The sequence below is a fragment of the Saccoglossus kowalevskii genome, chromosome 10 (assembly GCF_978046115.1).
Source record: "Saccoglossus kowalevskii chromosome 10, keSacKowa6.1, whole genome shotgun sequence".
In the NCBI taxonomy this organism is placed as follows: Eukaryota; Metazoa; Hemichordata; class Enteropneusta; family Harrimaniidae; genus Saccoglossus; species Saccoglossus kowalevskii.
This window is the reverse complement of record NC_140650.1, coordinates 36,043,407-36,067,225: the sequence shown is the minus strand read 5'-3', so window position 1 is coordinate 36,067,225 and position 23,819 is coordinate 36,043,407.

Sequence of the window (23,819 nt, the reverse complement as noted above, 5' to 3'; positions counted from 1 at the left end):
GTTCCTGGGCTCCCTGTGATTATAGCCAGAAATAAAAAAAAATCAACAAAATTAAAAAGAAAAATAATTGCCATTCAAAATAAGGGCTCGGTTTTATTTAAATAAAAAAAAAGCGCTCACGAATCGATTTTAGAAAATAATTGATTTAAAAAAATGGTTTAAGGGATTAGATTATATGCGAGGTTTAAGTGGGAACCATGTAACAATAACAACGAATCCGACATTATCTTTACTGGTCTATCTCATTTGCATATCTTCTATTCACTTCTAAGCACAATAAAACATGTGTGATGACGCAGGGCTTTGTAGGCTCGTTTGAAGTAGGATCGTGTAACTTTTCTCAAGTTGTCTATAATCTGTTCAGGGCTTGGCGGTACCGCATATAGAATATTGACCTATCAAGTCGTGATATGAGAGAGGAGTGAGAGGACTGTAATTACATCACCATTACCTACGATTAAGAATCATGAACATGGCCAATACGATGTCATACTCGGCCAATCATATTACGTAACGCTGAAACCCGTAAATGTACCAGTCAAAATAATTGTTCGCGACAACAGGTTTGTCGTCATCGCTTTGGTTTCGTGGTACATACTTTACATACATCAATAGTATTTTTTTGTTCCCGTCATTAAAACCAATCTTAAATACGTAAATAATTGAAAATACATAGACATCATCTGTTCTGTTTTCAACATGTGTATTGACCTCAATGTTCATTTCTTCTCGGGGTATATCCGTAACATACCACGGATGAGATTATACATGTCAAAGACGAATGGCTTAGGCTGATACTCTACAAGATCGTATAAATCCAAATAAAGCTAGAAAAGTTCAGACATTGGCGAATTCATGCAGGATCTCAGCTAACATCTTTAGCAGTTCTGTTGATATCTAATCTGACGCAACTATGGGATAAGGGCCAATTAGATGAAAGTTAATACCTTTGTTTCCTCTTATCCTATTTATAATGTATTCTCATCTGCCAGCTGGTATTAGGGTTAATTCAAGGATTCGCTTCCACATCAATGGTGTGCTGTACTATGGGTGTGTTGCACACATTTTTACACTGATGCAATAGACAACATCTCTTTGACAAACTTTGATGTCGTCTTTTTCTGATGTCGGATTTTCTTAAAATGCGTCTTTGACCTCTGATATTAGGGGGAGGGGCTTGAAATTGATTTGTCGAAGCATTTGTTATGTATACGTGTGTAAATACGATATAAGATTATACATTAAAAGTGTTTTTAAGACATTCGTTTATCAATCCAGATTTAACATACCACCAATATACAACAGAACGCTCCAAATTATTGATTCGCGTGTGTCTGTAATGAGTACTGGACAGCAAATTTGTTGATGATGATTCGTACGCTTCCATGGGAGTCTATAATGAACAGACTCCTATGTTGTTTTTAACAACATTACAAAATGCGTAAGGTCAAAGTCCCAAATGAAATGAATTTGAATCATAACGCGATATTTGTCAGATGGTCTGACGTATTACCCATACGTTTTGGCTGTATGCGCATGTCTATATTATTGAATATCGAACCACGGTGTTTGATCATTACACCTCACCCAGCAGCACGCACATTGTAAATCTAATACCATTAAAATATTGTGCACAAAATAACAACTTCAGAGACATTCTTCACATCACACAATAAAAAAGCACATTTGTATTAAAAACGTTAACGACACGTATAGTAAGTAAGACATCGGTCTTTGACAATGTATAACATTTGTGCCCGTACATAAGTGTGCATAATGTTGCACTTATCCTTGCCAAAGCAATTATAATTCGTATATTCACTGATAAAATTGTTTTTGTTTTTTACTGAATATTGATCGTTACCGGATGTAGCACGGTTGGTGTCGACATAGGTATATGTCGCATCCTTCACCTTTATAGAGTAAACACTATGTAGCATGTTCAATATGGCACGACGACAGCATAAATGGAGAAAAACGTCTTCACAAGGAGTTATTACTATAATAATATCATATATATTATAACCTCGTTCTTATAAAATCAGAAATACACAACTTGAAATCATTACCTGCTATTCAGACTATATTTTCAAAAGTAGGACACTTAGAAATGGATTTAATTGCTCTATATGATTTCTATGGGCATAATAAATCAGAGAACCTATAAAAAAACGGATGAAAATATCTTGTTCAAGGGCGACAGTCTTCCGGTGCCTGCATTCAAAGCAGTCGCACACACTTTGAAAATAGATACCATAATGAAAAAAGGTTGTTTTTATGAGCTTATATAAACGAGTATGTTTTTATGAGTCGACATATACAAATACGCCGTTACACCTGGTAACTATCTGTTAGTAGTGTGTCCGACGTGTACACTTTAAACATTAGGACCACTGTTTTTGTAACTCACTATAAAAATGAAACCATTATTATTATGTTACTTGGCAAAATACGAATTTGCTGGTTAACAAGAACTCTCGTTATGTTGTGGTGTGCTCTGAACTATATTACAAATGTATATTTCCGAAGTAATAAAGAACAAATCCATTTTCGATCAGTCCAGTAAGACAGTTGATGAACGCCATCATGGCGTTAGGTTTTATAAATTAGTGTGACGTCATCATGACATCACGTTTTCAACTTCTTTTCGCATTGAATGTTAGGTTAAAATACCATGACGGTGAATCCCCCCCCCGCAGTTTATTAAAATAAACTCATACAAGTGATGACTCTGTACTGCAATCCATGGTTATTATTCACACCAAAGTGTTTTTGTTATTGCGAATAAACACCAGCCTATCTTCTTAGTAATTTCCGTCGTTCGAAGCAATTATTTGATCTCATTCAGAATCGACATAATCATCTTGCAGACACAATCCTTGGTGACGTGTGTCATGTTTTTCCGCCTATTTCAACTCAATTTTGCAATTGCAGTTTATTGTCAGGAATATGGCACAAGATTTGTTGTGAAAAGCAACATTTTAAATGACAAATTGTAATATTGCGTTGTTTGCTCTATAACCTCGAGCAACGTGTTGCAACGTTTGTATCATGATTGGCCTCCGGGTATATGTCCACCCACAGATTTCATTCTATGAGTTGTAGGAATACGGGGACGGAGGTTACATACATACTGAATAATGATTAATTTTAAAACCAAATGACAGACCCAAGCAAGTATATTTTTTTTATATCGGTTTAAATGTTTCTATAAATATGGCGATGACGCGTCGTGTCCATAGCAACGTATACAACGCGTGTTAAATGCATTGTTTACACGAATTTCGAAAGCATACAGCACGACGAGCACCAGCGTCAACATTTATACTTATAAGGTGTGTCCTATTATTCAGTTTTCGTATACACACTCCTTTCCTGAGTTGATAAACGTCTATACTTTGTAATATAAAAATCAGCCGTCATAAAATGTCAACATAGTTTGCACATCATCATGGTTAACATTGAAGTGGTGCGTAAACTGTGACTACATTATACGGTCTGTTTGATTAGACGGTATGTACAATTCATCCTGAGGGCTGTGTTATAAAGACACTCACACACAACAGCTTTAACCCACAGCATAGTACAAGAACAAGTAATTAACCCTGTTAACAGGATATCTGTTTTGTTCTTGTTAATCGCTTGGCATGAGTCTGTTTTTTGGACATTTATAAATATTTATGAAACATTTATTCTTCAAAGAAAATGTTTACACTGGCTCCGGGAAGCATTTAGTAATGCATATACCCATGAGTATTTGCGGGTTTCTTCAATCATTGGCGATTTACTAGTCATGACCGCAAAAGATTGATCTCATCAAATTCATTTACAGTGATTGGTTCGCTGAAATAAGTTCAAAGGAATGCAGATACAAGTAGTACCATCATCGTTTGGCATAGGATGTTAAATTACGAAAACAAGTCAGTGTGAAAGGAGAGGTTAAGGGTTAACTGACCGTGGCAGTAGAGTTCTATACGGGCGGTATGCATCACCAAAGGTGTTTGATTGGTCTATTTGTGTTCAATCGCCATTTACTATTTATAAATATTTTGTATGAACAAATTCCCGCTTTCATAAAACCAGGTTTACTAGTAAGTCACACGGTACCCATACCGAACATTACGCTGTACGTCAATTATAACGCATATTCTGGTAAGGACGCTGTTCCATACTAATCGTTTGAAATCGATTCAATTGTTTTCAATATATACCGATAGTTCCCTGTGTCACCAATATATGCATGAGTTTGAGGATCTGAGGAATTCGCCGTTCTTAATTCTCTAAACCTTACATCGGCAACCCATGGGTTTCTTTTTACACCATATGAGCCGCCAGTACTGTTTACTACCATTGAGATGCGTGCTGATAGAGCTATCCTAACATTCAGTAAAAGTGATGGTTTTAAAAATATTATTTATTATATTCGCAGGCAAAGCACATACAACTAGCGGTATTCCTGTATGCAAATAACAAGACGTGTTGCAAAGCTTACAACTCGCGCACAAATAACGATTCGGATGTTAATTTCTGCTGGCAAAATAGCTGCAAACACTTAATGTGACGAATAGGATATCAAAATTCGTGACCAATGATATCAGATTTATTGCACCCGTGACACCAAAGGCTCGGAAATTACTACACTCGTTTTAATGAATCTGATATCCTGGGACACTCATTGAATATTCTCTATATATTACGCCAAAATAAAATTAGATAAAATATATGCCAAATATGTCGTCAGTTTGTCTTGTATGTAAATTACATATCACAATATTAACAGCGTACCATGGCTGTCAAATGCATATACACTCTAGATTGAAATGCCTAGAGGGAACTACGGGAACTTTTGTTTTCAATTTATTTCGAGGTCAGAGGTTACTCTGATTCACAAACATTTGGAATAAATCGCTTGAAACATCTAACACATTGTGCTTTCTACAGAAATATATCCTAATTATCTGGTACCGTTGTGTCTGCTTCCGGAGGCAATGCATCAGATCAACATATTTAACTATTTCCCAACAGACAAATACAAGTTGTTTAGAAATAATATTTTCTTCCGATCACATGTCTTCTGCGGCCACGTTTGGTCTTTAACCCAGAGATTCGTGTGACATGATAGTGGATAAGACTGTAGTGCAAAAAGTCACGCATCATGTTGGTCTCAATACTAACATATAATGAAGTGTAGTATATTCTGCATATAGTCACACAACGTGGTGGTCTCAGTACTAACATATAATGAAGTGTAGTATATTCTGCATAAAGTCACACAACGTGGTGGTCTCAATACTAACATATAATGAAGTGTAGTATATTCTGCATATAGTCACACAACGTGGTGGTCTCAATACTAACATATAATGAAGTGTAGTATATTCTGCATATAGTCACACAACGTGTTTATCTCAGTACTAACATATGATGAAGTGTAGTATATTCTGCATATAGTCACACAACGTGGTGGTCTCAGTACTAACATATAATGAAGTGTAGTATATTCTGCATATAGTCACACAACGTGTTGATCTCAGTACTAACATATGATGAAGTGTAGTATATTCTGCATATAGTCACACAACGTGTTGATCTCAGTACTAACATATGATGAAGTGTAGTATATTCTGCATATAGTCACACAACGTGTTGATCTCAGTACTAACATATGATGAAGTGTAGTATATTCTGCATATAGTCACACAACGTGTTGATCTCAGTACTAACATATGATGAAGTGTAGTATATTCTGCATATAGTCACACAACGTGTTGATCTCAGTACTAACATATGATGAAGTGTAGTATATTCTGCATATAGTCACACAACGTGGTGGTCTCAGTACTAACATATAATGAAGTGTAGTATATTCTGCATATAGTCACACAACGTGTTGATCTCAGTACTAACATATGATGAAGTGTAGTATATTCTGCATATAGTCACACAACGTATTGATTCCCAATACTAACATATAATGAAGTGTAGTATATTCTGCATATAGTCACACAACGTGGTGGACTCAATACTAACATATGATGAAGTGTAGTATATTCTGCATATAGTCACACAACGTGGTGGTCTCCATACTAACATTTACTGAAGTGTAGTATATTCTGCATATAGTCACACAACGTGGTGGGCTCAATACTAACATATAATGAAGTGTAGTATATTCTGCATATAGACACACAACGTGTTGATCTCAGTACTAACATATAATGAAGTGTAGTATATTCTGCATATAGTCACACAACGTGGTGGTCTCCATACTAACATATAATGAAGTGTAGTATATTCTGCATATAGTCACACAACGTAGTGGTCTCAGTACTAACATATTATGAAGTGTAGTATATTCTGCATATAGTCACACAACGTGGTGGTCTCAATACTAACATATAATGAAGTGTAGTATATTCTTCATATAGTCACACAACGTGGTGATCTAAGTACTAACATATAATGAAGTGTAGTATATTCTGCATAAAGTCACACATTGTGGTGGTCTCCATACTAACATATAATGAAGTGTAGTATATTCTGCATATAGTCACACAACGTATTGGTCTCAATACTAACATATAATGAAGTGTAGTGTATTCTGCATATAGTCACACAACGTGTTGATCTAAGTACTAACATATTATGAAGTGTACTATATTCTGCATAAAGTCACACATTGTGTTGGTCTCAATACTAACATATAATGAAGTGTAGTATATTCTGCATATAGTCACACAACGTGGTGGTCTCAGTACTAACATATAATGAAGAGTAGTATATTCTGCATATAGTCACACAACGTGGTGGTCTCAGTACTAACATATGATGAAGTGTAGTATATTTTGCATATAGTCACACAACGTGTTGGTCTCAGGACTAACATATAATGAAGTGTAGTATATACATAAAGTCACACAACGTGGTGGTTTCAATACTAACATATAATGAAGTGTAGTATATTCTGCATATAGTCACACAACGCGTTGACCTCAGTACTTACATATAATGAAGTGTAGTATATTCTGCATATAGTCACACAACGTGGTGGTCTCAATACTAACATATAATAAAGTGTAGTATATTCTGCATATAGTCACACAACGTATTGATCTCAGTACTAACATATAATGAAGTGTAGTATATTCTGCATAAAGTCACACATTGTGGTGGTCTCAATACTAACATATAATGAAGTGTAGTATATTCTGCATATAGTCACACAACGTGGTGGTCTCCATACTAACATATAATGAAGTGTAGTATATTCTGCATATAGTCACACAACGTGTTGATCTAAGTACTAACATATAATGAAGTGCAGTATATTCTGCATATAGTCACACAACGTGGTGGTCTCAATATTAACATATAATGAAGTGTAGTATATTCTGCATATAGTCACACCATGTGTTGGTCACAATACTAACATATAATGAAGTGTAGTATATTCTGCATATAGTCACACAACGTGGTGGTCACAATACTAACATATAATGAAGTGTAGTATATTCTGCATATAGTCACACAACGTGGTGGTCTCAGTACTAACATATGATGAAGTGTTGTATATTCTGCATATAGTCACACAACGTGTTGATCTCAGTACTAACATATAATGAAGTGTAGTATATTCTGCATATAGTCACACAACGTGGTGGTCTCAGTACTAACATATAATGAAGTGTAGTATATTCTGCATATAGTCACACAACGTGGTGGACTCAATACTAACATATAATGAAGTGTAGTATATTCTGCATATAGTCACACAACGTGGTGGTCTCAGTACTAACATATGATGAAGTGTAGTATATTCTGCATATAGTCACACAACGTGGTGGATTCAATACTAACATATAATGAAGTGTAGTATATTCTGCATATAGTCACACAACGTGTTGATCTCAGTACTAATATATGATGAAGTGTAGTATATTCTGCATATAGTCACACAACGTGGTGGTCTCAGTACTAACATATGATGAAGTGTAGTATATTCTGCATATAGTCACACAAGGTGGTGGTCTCAATACTAACATTTAATGAAGTGTAGTATATTCTGCATATAGTCACACAACGTGGTGGTCTCAATACTAACATATAATGAAGTGTAGTATATTCTGCATATAGTCACACAACGTGTTGATCTCAGTACTAACATATGATGAAGTGTAGTATATTCTGCATATAGTCACACAACGTGGTGGTCTCAGTACTAACATATAATGAAGTGTAGTATATTCTGCATATAGTCACACAACGTGTTGATCTCAGTACTAACATATGATGAAGTGTAGTATATTCTGCATATAGTCACACAACGTGTTGATCTCAGTACGAACATATGATGAAGTGTAGTATATTCTGCATATAGTCACACAACGTGTTGATCTCAGTACTAACATATGATGAAGTGTAGTATATTCTGTATATAGTCACACAACGTGTTGATCTCAGTACTAACATATGATGAAGTGTAGTATATTCTGCATATAGTCACACAACGTGGTGGTCTCAGTACTAACATATAATGAAGTGTAGTATATTCTGCATATAGTCACACAACGTGTTGATCTCAGTACTAACATATGATGAAGTGTAGTATATTCTGCATATAGTCACACAACGTATTGATTCCCAATATTAACATATAATGAAGTGTAGTATATACATAAAGTCACACAACGTGGTGGTTTCAATACTAACATATAATGAAGTGTAGTATATTCTGCATATAGTCACACAACGCGTTGATCTCAGTACTTACATATAATGAAGTGTAGTATATTCTGCATATAGTCACACAACGTGGTGGTCTCAATACTAACATATAATGAAGTGTAGTATATTCTGCATATAGTCACACAACGTATTGGTCTCAGTACTAACATATAATGAAGTGTAGTATATTCTGCATAAAGTCACACATTGTGGTGGTCTCAATACTAACATATAATGAAGTGTAGTATATTCTGCATATAGTCACACAACGTGGTGGTCTCCATACTAACATATAATGAAGTGTAGTATATTCTGCATATAGTCACACAACGTGTTGATCTAAGTACTAACATATAATGAAGTGCAGTATATTCTGCATATAGTCACACAACGTGGTGGTCTCAATACTAACATATAATGAAGTGTAGTATATTCTGCATATAGTCACACCATGTGTTGGTCACAATACTAACATATAATGAAGTGTAGTATATTCTGCATATAGTCACACAACGTGGTGGTCACAATACTAACATATAATGAAGTGTAGTATATTCTGCATATAGTCACACAACGTGGTGGTCTCAGTACTAACATATGATGAAGTGTAGTATATTCTGCATATAGTCACACAACGTGTTGATCTCAGTACTAACATTTAATGAAGTGTAGTATATTCTGCATATAGTCACACAACGTGGTGGTCTCAGTACTAACATATGATGAAGTGTAGTATATTCTGCATATAGTCACACAACGTGGTGGACTCAATACTAACATATAATGAAGTGTAGTATATTCTGCATATAGTCACACAACGTGGTGGTCTCAGTACTAACATATGATGAAGTGTAGTATATTCTGCATATAGTCACACAACGTGGTGGACTCAATACTAACATATAATGAAGTGTAGTATATTCTGCATATAGTCACACAACGTGTTGATCTCAGTACTAATATATGATGAAGTGTAGTATATTCTGCATATAGTCACACAACGTGGTGGTCTCAGTACTAACATATGATGAAGTGTAGTATATTCTGCATATAGTCACACAACGTGGTGGTCTCAATACTAACATTTAATGAAGTGTAGTATATTCTGCATATAGTCACACAACGTGGTGGTCTCAATACTAACATATAATGAAGTGTAGTATATTCTGCATATAGTCACACAACGTGTTGATCTCAGTACTAACATATGATGAAGTGTAGTATATTCTGCATATAGTCACACAACGTGGTGGTCTCAGTACTAACATATAATGAAGTGTAGTATATTCTGCATATAGTCACACAACGTGTTGATCTCAGTACTAACATATGATGAAGTGTAGTATATTCTGCATATAGTCACACAACGTGTTGATCTCAGTACGAACATATGATGAAGTGTAGTATATTCTGCATATAGTCACACAACGTGTTGATCTCAGTACTAACATATGATGAAGTGTAGTATATTCTGCATATAGTCACACAACGTGTTGATCTCAGTACTAACATATGATGAAGTGTAGTATATTCTGCATATAGTCACACAACGTGGTGGTCTCAGTACTAACATATAATGAAGTGTAGTATATTCTGCATATAGTCACACAACGTGTTGATCTCAGTACTAACATATGATGAAGTGTAGTATATTCTGCATATAGTCACACAACGTATTGATTCCCAATACTAACATATAATGAAGTATAGTATATTCTGCATATAGTCACACAACGTGGTGGACTCAATACTAACATATGATGAAGTGTAGTATACTCTGCATATAGTCACACAACGTGGTGGTCTCCATACTAACATTTACTGAAGTGTAGTATATTCTGCATATAGTCACACAACGTGGTGGACTCAATACTAACATATAATGAAGTGTAGTATATTCTGCATATAGTCACACAACGTGTTGATCTCAGTACTAACATATAATGAAGTGTAGTATATTCTGCATATAGTCACACAATGTGGTGGTCTCCATACTAACATATAATGAAGTGTAGTATATTCTGCATATAGTCACACAACGTAGTGGTCTCAGTACTAACATATTATGAAGTGTAGTATATTCTGCATATAGTCACACAACGTGGTGGTCTCAATACTAACATATAATGAAGTGTAGTATATTCTGCATATAGTCACACAACGTGGTGATCTAAGTACTAACATATAATGAAGTGTAGTATATTCTGCATAAAGTCACACATTGTGGTGGTCTCCATACTAACATATAATGAAGTGTAGTATATTCTGCATATAGTCACACAACGTATTGGTCTCAATACTAACATATAATGAAGTGTAGTATATTCTGCATATAGTCACACAACGTGTTGATCTAAGTACTAACATATTATGAAGTGTACTATATTCTGCATAAAGTCACACATTGTGTTGGTCTCAATACTAACATATAATGAAGTGTAGTATATTCTGCATATAGTCACACAACGTGGTGGTCTCAGTACTAACATATAATGAAGAGTAGTATATTCTGCATATAGTCACACAACGTGGTGGTCTCAGTACTAACATATGATGAAGTGTAGTATATTTTGCATATAGTCACACAACGTGTTGGTCTCAGGACTAACATATAATGAAGTGTAGTATATACATAAAGTCACACAACGTGGTGGTTTCAATACTAACATATAATGAAGTGTAGTATATTCTGCATATAGTCACACAACGTATTGGTCTCAATACTAACATATAATGAAGTGTAGTATATTCTGCATATAGTCACACAACGTGTTGATCTAAGTACTAACATATTATGAAGTGTACTATATTCTGCATAAAGTCACACATTGTGTTGGTCTCAATACTAACATATAATAAAGTGTAGTATATTTTGCATATAGTCACACAACGTGGTGGTCTCCATACTAACATATAATGAAGTGTAGTATATTCTGCATATAGTCACACAACGTGGTGGTCTCAATACTAACATATAATGAAGTGTAGTATATTCTGTATATAGTCACACAACGTATTGATTCTCAATACTAACATATAATGAAGTGTAGTATATTCTGCATATAGTCACACAACGTGGTGGTCTCCCTAGTAACATATAATGAAGTGTAGTATATTCTGCATATAGTTATATAATGTGGTGGTCTCCATACTAAGATATAATGAAGTGTAGTATATTCTGCATATAGTCACACAACGTATTGATCTCAGTACTAATATATAATGAAGTGTAGTATATTCTGCATATAGTCACACAACGCGTTGATCTCAGTACTTACATATAATGAAGTGTAGTATATTCTGCATATAGTCACACAACGTGGTGGTCTCAATACTAACATATAATGAAGTGTAGTATATTCTGCATATAGTCACACAACGTGCTGATCTCAATACTAACATATAATGAAGTGTAGTATATTCTGCATATAGTCGCTCAACGTATTGGTCTCAATACTAACATATAATGAAGTGTAGTATATTCTGCATATAGTCACACAACGTAGTGGTCTCAGTACTAATATATAATGAAGTGTAGTATATTCTGCATATAGTCACACAACGTGGTGGTCTCAATACTAACATATAATGAAGTGTAGTATATTCTGTATATAGTCACACAAAGTATTGATTCTCAATACTAACATATAATGAATTGTAGTATATTCTGCATATGGTCACACAACGTGGTGGTCTCCATAGTAACATATACTGAAGTGTAGTATATTCAGCATATAGTGACATAATGTGGTGGTCTCCATACTAAGATATAATGAAGTGTAGTATATTCTGCATATAGTCACACAACGTATTGATCTCAATACTAACATATAATGAAGTGTAGTATATTCTGTATATAGTCACACAACGTATTGATTCTCAATACTAACATATAATGAATTGTAGTATATTCTGCATATGGTCACACAACGTGGTGGTCTCCCTAGTAACATATAATGAAGTGTAGTATATTCTGCATATAGTAACATAATGTGGTGGTCTCCATACTAAGATATAATGAAGTGTAGTATATTCTGCATATAGTCACACAACGTATTGATCTCAATACTAACATATAATGAAGTGTAGTATATTCTATATATAGTCACACAACGTATTGATTCTCAATACTAACATATAATGAATTGTAGTATATTCTGCATATGGTCACATAACGTGGTGGTCTCCCTAGTAACATATAATGAAGTGTAGTATATTCTGCACATAGTGACATAATGTGGTGGTCTCCATACTAAGATATAATGAAGTGCAGTATATTCTGCATATAGTCACACAACGTATTGATCTCAGTACTAGCATATAATGAAGTGTAGTATATTCTGCATATAGTCACACAACGTATTGATCTCAATACTAACATATAATGACGTGTAGTATATTCTGCATATGGTTACACAACGTATTGATCTCAATACTAACATATAATGAAGTGTAGTATATTCTGCATATAGTTACACAATGTGGTGGTCTCCATACTAACATATAATGAAGTGTAGTATATTCTGCATATAGTCACACAACGGATTGATCTCAATACTAACATATAATGAAGTGTAGTATATTCTGCATATAGTTACACAATGTGGTGGTCTCCATACTAACATATAATGAAGTGTAGTATATTCTGCATATAGTCGCACAACGTGTTGGTCTCAATACTAACATATTATGAAGTGTAGTATATTTTGCATAGAGTCACACAACGTGGTGGTCTCAATACTAACATATAATGAAGTGTAGTATATTCTGCATATAGTCACACAACGTATTGGTCTCCATGCTAACATATAATGAAGTGTAGTATATTCTGCATATAGTCACACAACGTGGTGGTCTCCATACTAACATTTAATGAAGTGTAGTATATTCTGCATATAGTCACACCATGTGTTGGTCTCAATACTAAGATATAATGATATGTAGTATATTCTGCATATAGTCACACAACGTATTGGTCTCAATACTAACATATAATGAAGTGTAGTATATTCTGCATATAGTCACACAACGTGGTGGTCTCAATACTAACATATAATGAAGTGTAGTATATTCTGCATATAGTCACACAACGTATTGGTTCTCAGTACTAACATATAATGAAGTGTAGTATATTCTGCATATAGTCACACAACGTATTGGTCTCAATACTAACATATAATGAAATGTAGTATATTCTGCATATAGTCACACAACGTATTGGTTCTCAGTACTAACATATAATGAAGTGTAGTATATTCTGCATATAGTCACACAACGTATTGGTCTCAATACTAACATATAATGAAGTGTAGTATATTCTGCATATAGTCACACAACGTGGTGGTCTCAGTACTAACATATAATGAAGTGTAGTATATTCTGCATATAGTCACACAACGTATTGATTCCCAATACTAACATATAATGAAGTGTAGTATATTCTGCATATAGTCACACAACGTGTTGGTCTCAATACTAACATATAATAAAGTGTAGTATATTTTGCATATAGTCACACAACGTGGTGGTCTCCATACTAACATATAATGAAGTGTAGTATATTCTGCATATAGTCACACAACGTGGTGGTCTCAATACTAACATATAATGAAGTGTAGTATATTCTGCATATAGTCACACAACGTGTTGATCTAAGTACTAACATATAATGAAGTGCAGTATATTCTGCATATAGTCACACAACGTGGTGGTCTCAATACTAACATATAATGAAGTGTAGTATATTCTGCATATAGTCACACCATGTGTTGGTCACAATACTAACATATAATGAAGTGTAGTATATTCTGCATATAGTCACACAACGTGGTGGTCACAATACTAACATATAATGAAGTGTAGTATATTCTGCATATAGTCACACAACGTGGTGGTCTCAGTACTAACATATGATGAAGTGTAGTATATTCTGCATATAGTCACACAACGTGTTGGTCTCAATACTAACATATAATGAAGTGTAGTATATTCTGCATATAGTCACACAACGTGGTGGTCTCAATACTAACATATAATGAAGTGTAGTATATTCTGCATATAGTCACACAACGTATTGGTTCTCAGTACTAACATATAATGAAGTGTAGTATATTCTGCATATAGTCACACAACGTATTGGTCTCAATACTAACATATAATGAAATGTAGTATATTCTGCATATAGTCACACAACGTATTGGTTCTCAGTACTAACATATAATGAAGTGTAGTATATTCTGCATATAGTCACACAACGTATTGGTCTCAATACTAACATATAATGAAGTGTAGTATATTCTGCATATAGTCACACAACGTGGTGGTCTCAGTACTAACATATAATGAAGTGTAGTATATTCTGCATATAGTCACACAACGTATTGATTCCCAATACTAACATATAATGAAGTGTAGTATATTCTGCATATAGTCACACAACGTGTTGGTCTCAATACTAACATATAATAAAGTGTAGTATATTTTGCATATAGTCACACAACGTGGTGGTCTCCATACTAACATATAATGAAGTGTAGTATATTCTGCATATAGTCACACAACGTGGTGGTCTCAATACTAACATATAATGAAGTGTAGTATATTCTGCATATAGTCACACAACGTGTTGATCTAAGTACTAACATATAATGAAGTGCAGTATATTCTGCATATAGTCACACAACGTGGTGGTCTCAATACTAACATATAATGAAGTGTAGTATATTTTGCATATAGTCACACCATGTGTTGGTCACAATACTAACATATAATGAAGTGTAGTATATTCTGCATATAGTCACACAACGTGGTGGTCACAATACTAACATATAATGAAGTGTAGTATATTCTGCATATAGTCACACAACGTGGTGGTCTCAGTACTAACATATGATGAAGTGTAGTATATTCTGCATATAGTCACACAACGTGTTGATCTCAGTACTAACATTTAATGAAGTTTAGTATATTCTGCATATAGTCACACAACGTGGTGGTCTCAGTACTAACATATGATGAAGTGTAGTATATTCTGCATATAGTCACACAACGTGGTGGTCTCAATACTAACATATAATGAAGTGTAGTATATTCTGTATATAGTCACACAACGTATTGATTCTCAATACTAACATATAATGAAGTGTAGTATATTCTGCATATAGTCACACAACGTATTGATCTCAGTACTAACATATAATGAAGTGTAGTATATTCTGCATATAGTCACACAACGTGGTGGTCTCCCTAGTAACATATAATGAAGTGTAGTATATTCTGCATATAGTTATATAATGTGGTGGTCTCCATACTAACATATAATGAAGTGTAGTATATTCTGCATATAGTCGCACAACGTGTTGATCTCAATACTAACATATAATAAAGTGTAGTATATTCTGCATATAGTCACACAACGTGTTGGTCTCAATACTAACATATTATGAAGTGTAGTATATTTTGCATATAGTCACACAACGTGGTGGTCTCAATACTAACATATAATGAAGTGTAGTATATTCTGCATATAGTCACACAACGTATTGGTCTCCATACTAACATATAATGAAGTGTAGTATATTCTGCATATAGTCACACAACGTGGTGGTCTCCATACTAACATATAATGAAGTGTAGTATATTCTGCATATAGTCACACAACGTATTGGTCTCAGTACTAACATATAATGAAGTGTGGTATATTCTGCATATAGTCACACAACGTGGTGGTCTCAGTACTAACATATAATGAAGTGTGGTATATTCTGCATATAGTCACACAACGTATTGGTCTCAGTACTAACATATAATGAAGTGTGGTATATTCTGCATATAGTCACACAACGTGGTGGTCTCAGTACGAACATATAATGAAGTGTAGTATATTCTGCATATAGTCACACAACGTGTTGATCTCAATACTAACATATAATGAAGTGTAGTATATTCTGCATATAGTCACACAACGTATTGGTCTCAATACTAACATATAATGAAGTGTAGTATATTCTGCATATAGTCACACAACGTGGTGGTCTCAATACTAACATATAATGAAGTGTAGTATATTCTTCATATAGTCACACAACGTATTGGTCTCAATACTAACATATAATGAAGTGTAGTATATTCTGCATATAGTCACACAACGTGTTGATCTCAATACTAACATATAATGAAGTGTAGTATATTCTGCATATAGTCACACAACGTGTTGGTCTCAGTACTAACATATAATGAAGTGTAGTATATTCTGCATATAGTCACACAACGTGTTGGTCTCAGTACTAACATATAATGAAGTGTAGTATATTCTGCATATAGTTGCATAACGTGGTGGTCTCAATACTAACATATAATGAAGTGTAGTATATTCTGCATATAGTCACACAACGTGTTGGTCTCCATAGTAACATAATATATGTATTAGACGCTATGCTGTCAGTAAGTACCAGACTTACGTACATAATAAGCGTGATGGTTGCGTTCGTTTTAAAGACATAGCGAATTTAAGCAATCTGCAACAAATCGATAATGTGTCCGCCTGTCGTGTAAAGGTGCTTGCGTTGTGTAATCCATAGTATAATAGATAGCCTTATAATTGGTATTGAACGCCTTACTCAGGAGATAAGACTCGTATTGAACCAATGCAAAAAGGATGATTCAAAATCATTTAGGGAATAAATAAATAAATGCAATGAGTAGCTCGGCATTATTCTCTTCTGCTGATTTTGAAATAAATAAATAAATAAATAAATAAATAAATAAATAAATAAATAAATAAATAAATAAATAAATAAATAAATAACATTCTGCTGTCAATCACTGGTAATCGACGGACAGAGCTATACTCGACCTGTTTCCAGCCAGTTACTTGTCACCGTGATTTGCGACTTTCATTTACGGTATGGGCATGTGTGTAATTGTTTTTTATTTCTCGATTACTACAAATCATCCCTTTGAGACAATTAGGTCGAATGATGGAGAGTGTGTCATCCACGAATCCAGTGGCACCATCCGTGACTCATCGCTTACTTCCTGCCAATGTTGTCAGAGTCGCTTTACCCCGGTACGTGCGTATGTGCGTTTTGATTATAGTTACGATGTGGAGTAAATTGCCTTCAATTTAAACCGTGAAATTCGAGTAGAAAACGTAGCAGTTGTTTTATTTTGTTCAATAAACGACATATTTTAATTCGTATACTTACAATGTTTGTGTGACGACAATAGTCATATCTCCGAACGTACAGCTTAATAATTAACTTGTTCGGAAAGCAACTGAAAAAGCGCCATAATTTATGATTTCAAGTACACCAAACTAATTTTCGTATTCAACCCGTTACCCCCACAAAAAAGAATGTTTCTATTGTTGACTGCCCGTGATATACAAGTTCACTGATTTAATGTCAACGCACTATATACAGTGTTTCCAAGTTTTAGCTCAATATCTTGAGTGCAGTTCATGACAGTAATAAACAGTTCAGTCCATGCACGGCCTTACAGAAAAGGTAATGGGTAGCCATTGATTAAAAATAATATTCCATGCACACAAATAATTCACAATATCAATTTAATTTTGTCACCATATGTACGTGTATTTGTATTATAAAACTAGTATATTCGATACTTGCTATGGTATTACACCCACATTCATATAACCCATGCGCATGTCGTACATTAAGTAATATATTTATGTAAATACATAATGATAAACAACAAGTGACTTAGATGAAACCACGTGTGAGGGTGAAGATAATCATTTACAGCTAGTACTCTCGTGAAATGCTCTCATGTATGATGTATCGCTGATACTAAGGCGGCTAAGTGACTGTCGGTTCAATAATCTTTGGCAATAAAAGTACGCTTTGCCAATCGCATTACAAAACTATGTATGCCAGAACAGAGATTCTCCCTCTCTGATAAGAATAGACCTCCCATGTTTTAGAGCTGAACCCTCTAACACGATTTTAGAGCATCAGTTATTCAATATAACAATACACTTTTGTAATTGACAGGTGTCGTATGTCACATTTAATTGGATGCCATATGGCGCGGGAGAATTATAGAGACTTTTTTGGTGTCAAATTATCTTGCCACGAAACCTACCAATTTGATGCATTTATTCAGCGTATAGTGATAACTCCCAATGTATACGATGATATATTGTGGCATATCGAAACACTGATAATACCAGTATATATGGTCTTAGGCATCCTAATAAATCATAGAGAAACTACATAAGCCTTGCCATCTATTTGATTTTTACTTGTAATATTTTATATATGTATATAAGATTACCCTTTAAATTGATTTTCAACATCATTAACAAATTCTACAAATTTAATGAAAAATTTCCCTTATGCCAATTTTATCTTGAAAATGGAAAACATATGAAGAAAATCAACCAACCGATGAAATAAAAAATGTAAAAGGCAGTATTTATTACAGGTGTATATAAGAGGATTACATTCCCTAGTGACTTAATCAATGCTAAATAAGAAATAATTAATGATACTAATATTAACTCAAGTCAATTATTTAGAATTAATAACTGTCTGCTGCATTATTTACATTATTATTTCTATTTGTTGCATATCAAATATAAGGAATTTATCATTCTTTCACTAATATTAATATTGCTTCCCATGTACCCTAATGAATAACTCAACAACTGATAGTCATATATAACATTCATTACATTTTGACGAAGAATTTCAAGAACACCAGATTGCTTGAATCAAAGGAGCTTTTCGAATTGTCTACAATAAAAGAAACGTTCGGTTTTAGTGAATAAAGAGAATTCACTGTTCAATTATTGCATTTGTCAATCTCCAAACTTCGGCAACGTAATATGCTTAATGATAGTTTTTCACTGTACTTTGTCCCGAATTTTGCAACGATTCTAGTTCGGGAACTAACCATCACATGAAAACATGTGTTCACAGAATTGATTGCATTGTCAAATTGTGTATGTTTCTTCTAGACTGTAATTTGCATTCAAGCTTATCATATTTAGAACAATTTGTAATTTTCAGTACGAACAATTACCGAAATATTTATCCTAATTGTTTTTTTATTTTTACTCCTGAAAAGTAAATCTAATCGCATTCTATTTGATTTATAGATGTGGATATCGAGTTACACGTAATAATGTTTCTATCTACAATTCAAACATTCAAAATGTTTCTATCTGTTGTTCAAATTACGTAATACATCTATTATTATATGTTTGTAACTACTATATGGAGTTATTAAATTATGAATTTGCTAATGCGCTGAAATCTGAAAGTGACACTATTGTTGTGGCAACTGATTCCTACTTTTTCACATCATGACATTAAATAATGAAGAAAAATGTCTTCTCATTGAATATCCCTAAATAGCATATTCATGCAAACCAATATAGTTGATAAATATAATCTTTGCACAAACATTCGCAGGAACAAACATCGTGAAATAAACAAATCTAAGCGTTAACAGGGATATCTGAAAACAGTCTCGTTGAATACAATGTAAATAGTATGAACTTCTATTTAACTACATTTCTCAACTATTCAAGTGACTACCTCTGAAATTAAAATTAAATACCAACTAACCTGTATGCGCTCTAATGAGGATATTTAAACCACATTTTCACTCATATCCCCATATACATATACTTGAGAAAGCAATTGGTCTTGGGCTCTCCGTACGATGTGGCATATGTACTCGTAATTAGTAATCCAATTTTCATATTTGTTTTTATAGTAATGTGCTCTTGTCCTGGTGACGTCATTATGAACTACTAGTAAATTTGTTCATATATTAGTGTTATGCTACCAATCTTAGAGTTCTATGGAAAATTGTGTGTTCTTCAATCATAATAAGGAAAAATGACAATGGTACTTCGAATAAATAAACCGCGAGATATTATTAAAAAGTCTTAATGTATAAAGTCATTGGGGAGTGTTGAAGACTTTATAGATATATAGAAGTAGCATCATCGATGAACACAAATTAAACGATTGACAAGCACTGTATAATACATCAGATAGTCAGTAAGAGAAAGATCAATGGATCTCGATGCACACAGTCATAAGGTGATGTCAGGTGCGAAAAGAGTGAGCACATCTTACGTCACATGTAATACCCGCCATATATTAGGGAAGAGAAACATTGTCTATGTACTAGAATAGCTGGTGAGTTGAGACACATAGCATTGAGAAAGAGAAACATTGTCCATGTACTGGAATAGCTGGTGAGTTGAGACACATAGCATTGAGAGAGAGAAACATTGTATATGTACTAGAATAGCTGGTGAGTTGAGACACATAGCATTGAGAAAGAGAAACATTGTCCATGTACTGGAATAGCTGGTGAGTTGAGACACATAGCATTGAGAAAGAGAAACATTGTCTATGTACTGGAATAGCTGGTCAGTTGAGACACATAGCATTGAGAAAGAGAAACATTGTTCATGTACTGGAATAGCTGGTGAGTTGAGACACATAGCATTGAGAAAGAGAAACATTGTCTATGTACTGGAATAACTGGTGAGTTGAGACACATAGCATTGGGAAAGAAAAACATTGCCTAAGTACTGGAATAGCTGGTGAGTTGAGACACATAGCATTGCGAAAGAGAAACATTGTCTATGTACTGGAATAGCTGGTGAGTTGAGACACATAGCATTGAAAAACAGAAACATTGTCTATGTACTGGAATAACTGGTGAGTTGAGACACATAGCATTGAGAAAGAGAAACATTGTCTATGTACTAGAATATCTGGTGAGTTGGGGCACATAGCATTGAGAAAGAGAAACTTTGTCTATGTACTAGAATATCTGGTGAGTTGAGACACATAGCATTGAAAAACAGAAACATTGTCTACGTACTGGAATAACTGGTGAGTTGAGACACATAGCATTGGGAAAGAGAAATATTGTCTATGTACTGGAATAGCTGGTGAGTTGAGACACATAGCATTGAGAAAGAGAAACATTGTTCATGTACTGGAATAGCTGGTGAGTTGAGACACATAGCATTGAGAAAGAGAAACATTGTCTATGTACTGGAATAACTGGTGAGTTGAGACACATAGCATTGGGAAAGAAAAACATTGCCTAAGTACTGGAATAGCTGGTGAGTTAAGACACATAGCATTGCGAAAGAGAAACATTGTCTATGTACTGGAATAGCTGGTGAGTTGAGACACATAGCATTGAAAAACAGAAACATTGTCTATGTACTGGAATAACTGGTGAGTTGAGACACATAGCATTGAGAAAGAGAAACATTGTCTATGTACTAGAATATCTGGTGAGTTGGGACACATATCATTGAGAAAGAGAAACATTGTCTATGTACTAGAATATCTGGTGAGTTGAGACACATAGCATTGAAAAACAGAAACATTGTCTACGTACTGGAATAACTGGTGAGTTGAGACACATAGCATTGGGAAAGAGAAATATTGTCTATGTACTGGAATAGCTGGTGAGTTGGGACACATAGCATTGAGAAAGAGAAACATTGTCTGTGTACTGGAATAACTGGTGAGTTGAGACACATAGCATTGAGAAAGAGAAACATTGTCTATGTACTAGAATAGCTGGTGAGTTGAGACACATAGCATTGAAAAACAGAAACATTGTCAATGTACTGGAATAACTGGTGAGTTGAGACACATAGCATTGGGAAAGAGAAACATTGTCTATGTACTAGAATATCTGGTGAGTTGAGACACTTAGCATTGAAAAACAGAAACATTGTCTATGTACTGGAATAACTGGTAAGTTGAGACACATAGCATTGAGAAAGAGAAATATTGTCTATGTACTAGAATAGCTGGTGAGTTGAGACCCATATCACCGAGAACGAGCAACATTGTCTATGTACTGGAATAGCCGGTGAGTTGGAACCCATAGCCATGGAAAACAAGAAGCATAGTCAATTTCCCGGAATAGGAGTCACTTGTATAAGTGTGCGCCTCTCTGAACTTGACCATTTAACAAGTTTCTGAATAAGCAGTTACCAATGATAACTGTTTTCATAGAATTACAGTTTTCGCTAAGAATTAAAATTCCAAGTAGTCTGGTTCCAAGTGCAATTGAACATTAACGTTTCCGTGCGTCTCAATATTTTATTGGCAATTAGAAACATTTGTATTGACATATATACAAATCAACATAATCGAGTTGTAAAATCTATTTGATATCGCTCAAGGATGAATTGGCAAACCTCTTTTCCCATTAATTATTCAAATATTTGCTAACCATAAAATCAGAACTGTTTAATATGTACATTGATAGTGATCAATATAAATTGCAGCGTAAACTGAAATCAATTCGACAAATCTATGACTAACGAGCCAAGAAAACGCAGATATAACAAAATATAGGTTTGAACATCAGACAACTTTTCTCTAATGGCGTCTAATGGTGTCGAGGATATGCTCCAAAAGACAAATCTCGCCTTAAGTGGAATGAAATCAATATAATCTTTTATATAAACAGATAAACAGTAAGCTACATCTGTCTCGTTATTTCACATTATTTGGCGCCATGTTTCTATCTATGACGAGATTTGCTATATAGGAATACAAATATTTATGTCAACCGAACATACCTAATGCAATCAGTTGTGTATAAGCAATGAGAATATCTTTTGAGGTCAATCTTTAAATTCCCCGATGTAATGTAAAGATTGCATCAGGAACAATAGTTTACGGTAGAAACGTGCATATAAATGAAAATATTAAGAATTTATCTATTTTATAGTATTACAAATATCCATGCCATTGCATTGATACGTTTCTATCATAACTATATATAACAACATAATTTCCAGATTGTATAATCGAACAGATATACCACGCGATACTGAATTGAAATTTCTGCATCAAATAAGGAATTGCGACGAGATATTGCCATAACTACGAGCGTGTTCCAAAACGAGGTGATTTGTCTCCAATATGCTTCTCGGATAATATGAAACTTTTAACGAAATTATATGAGAAATTTACATTGTTTGCGTCTTTCCATTTACAGTATAACCTGAAGACATTTTAACCGAAGGGCGGTATTAATGTACATTCAATTGTACTGAGGGCGGTATT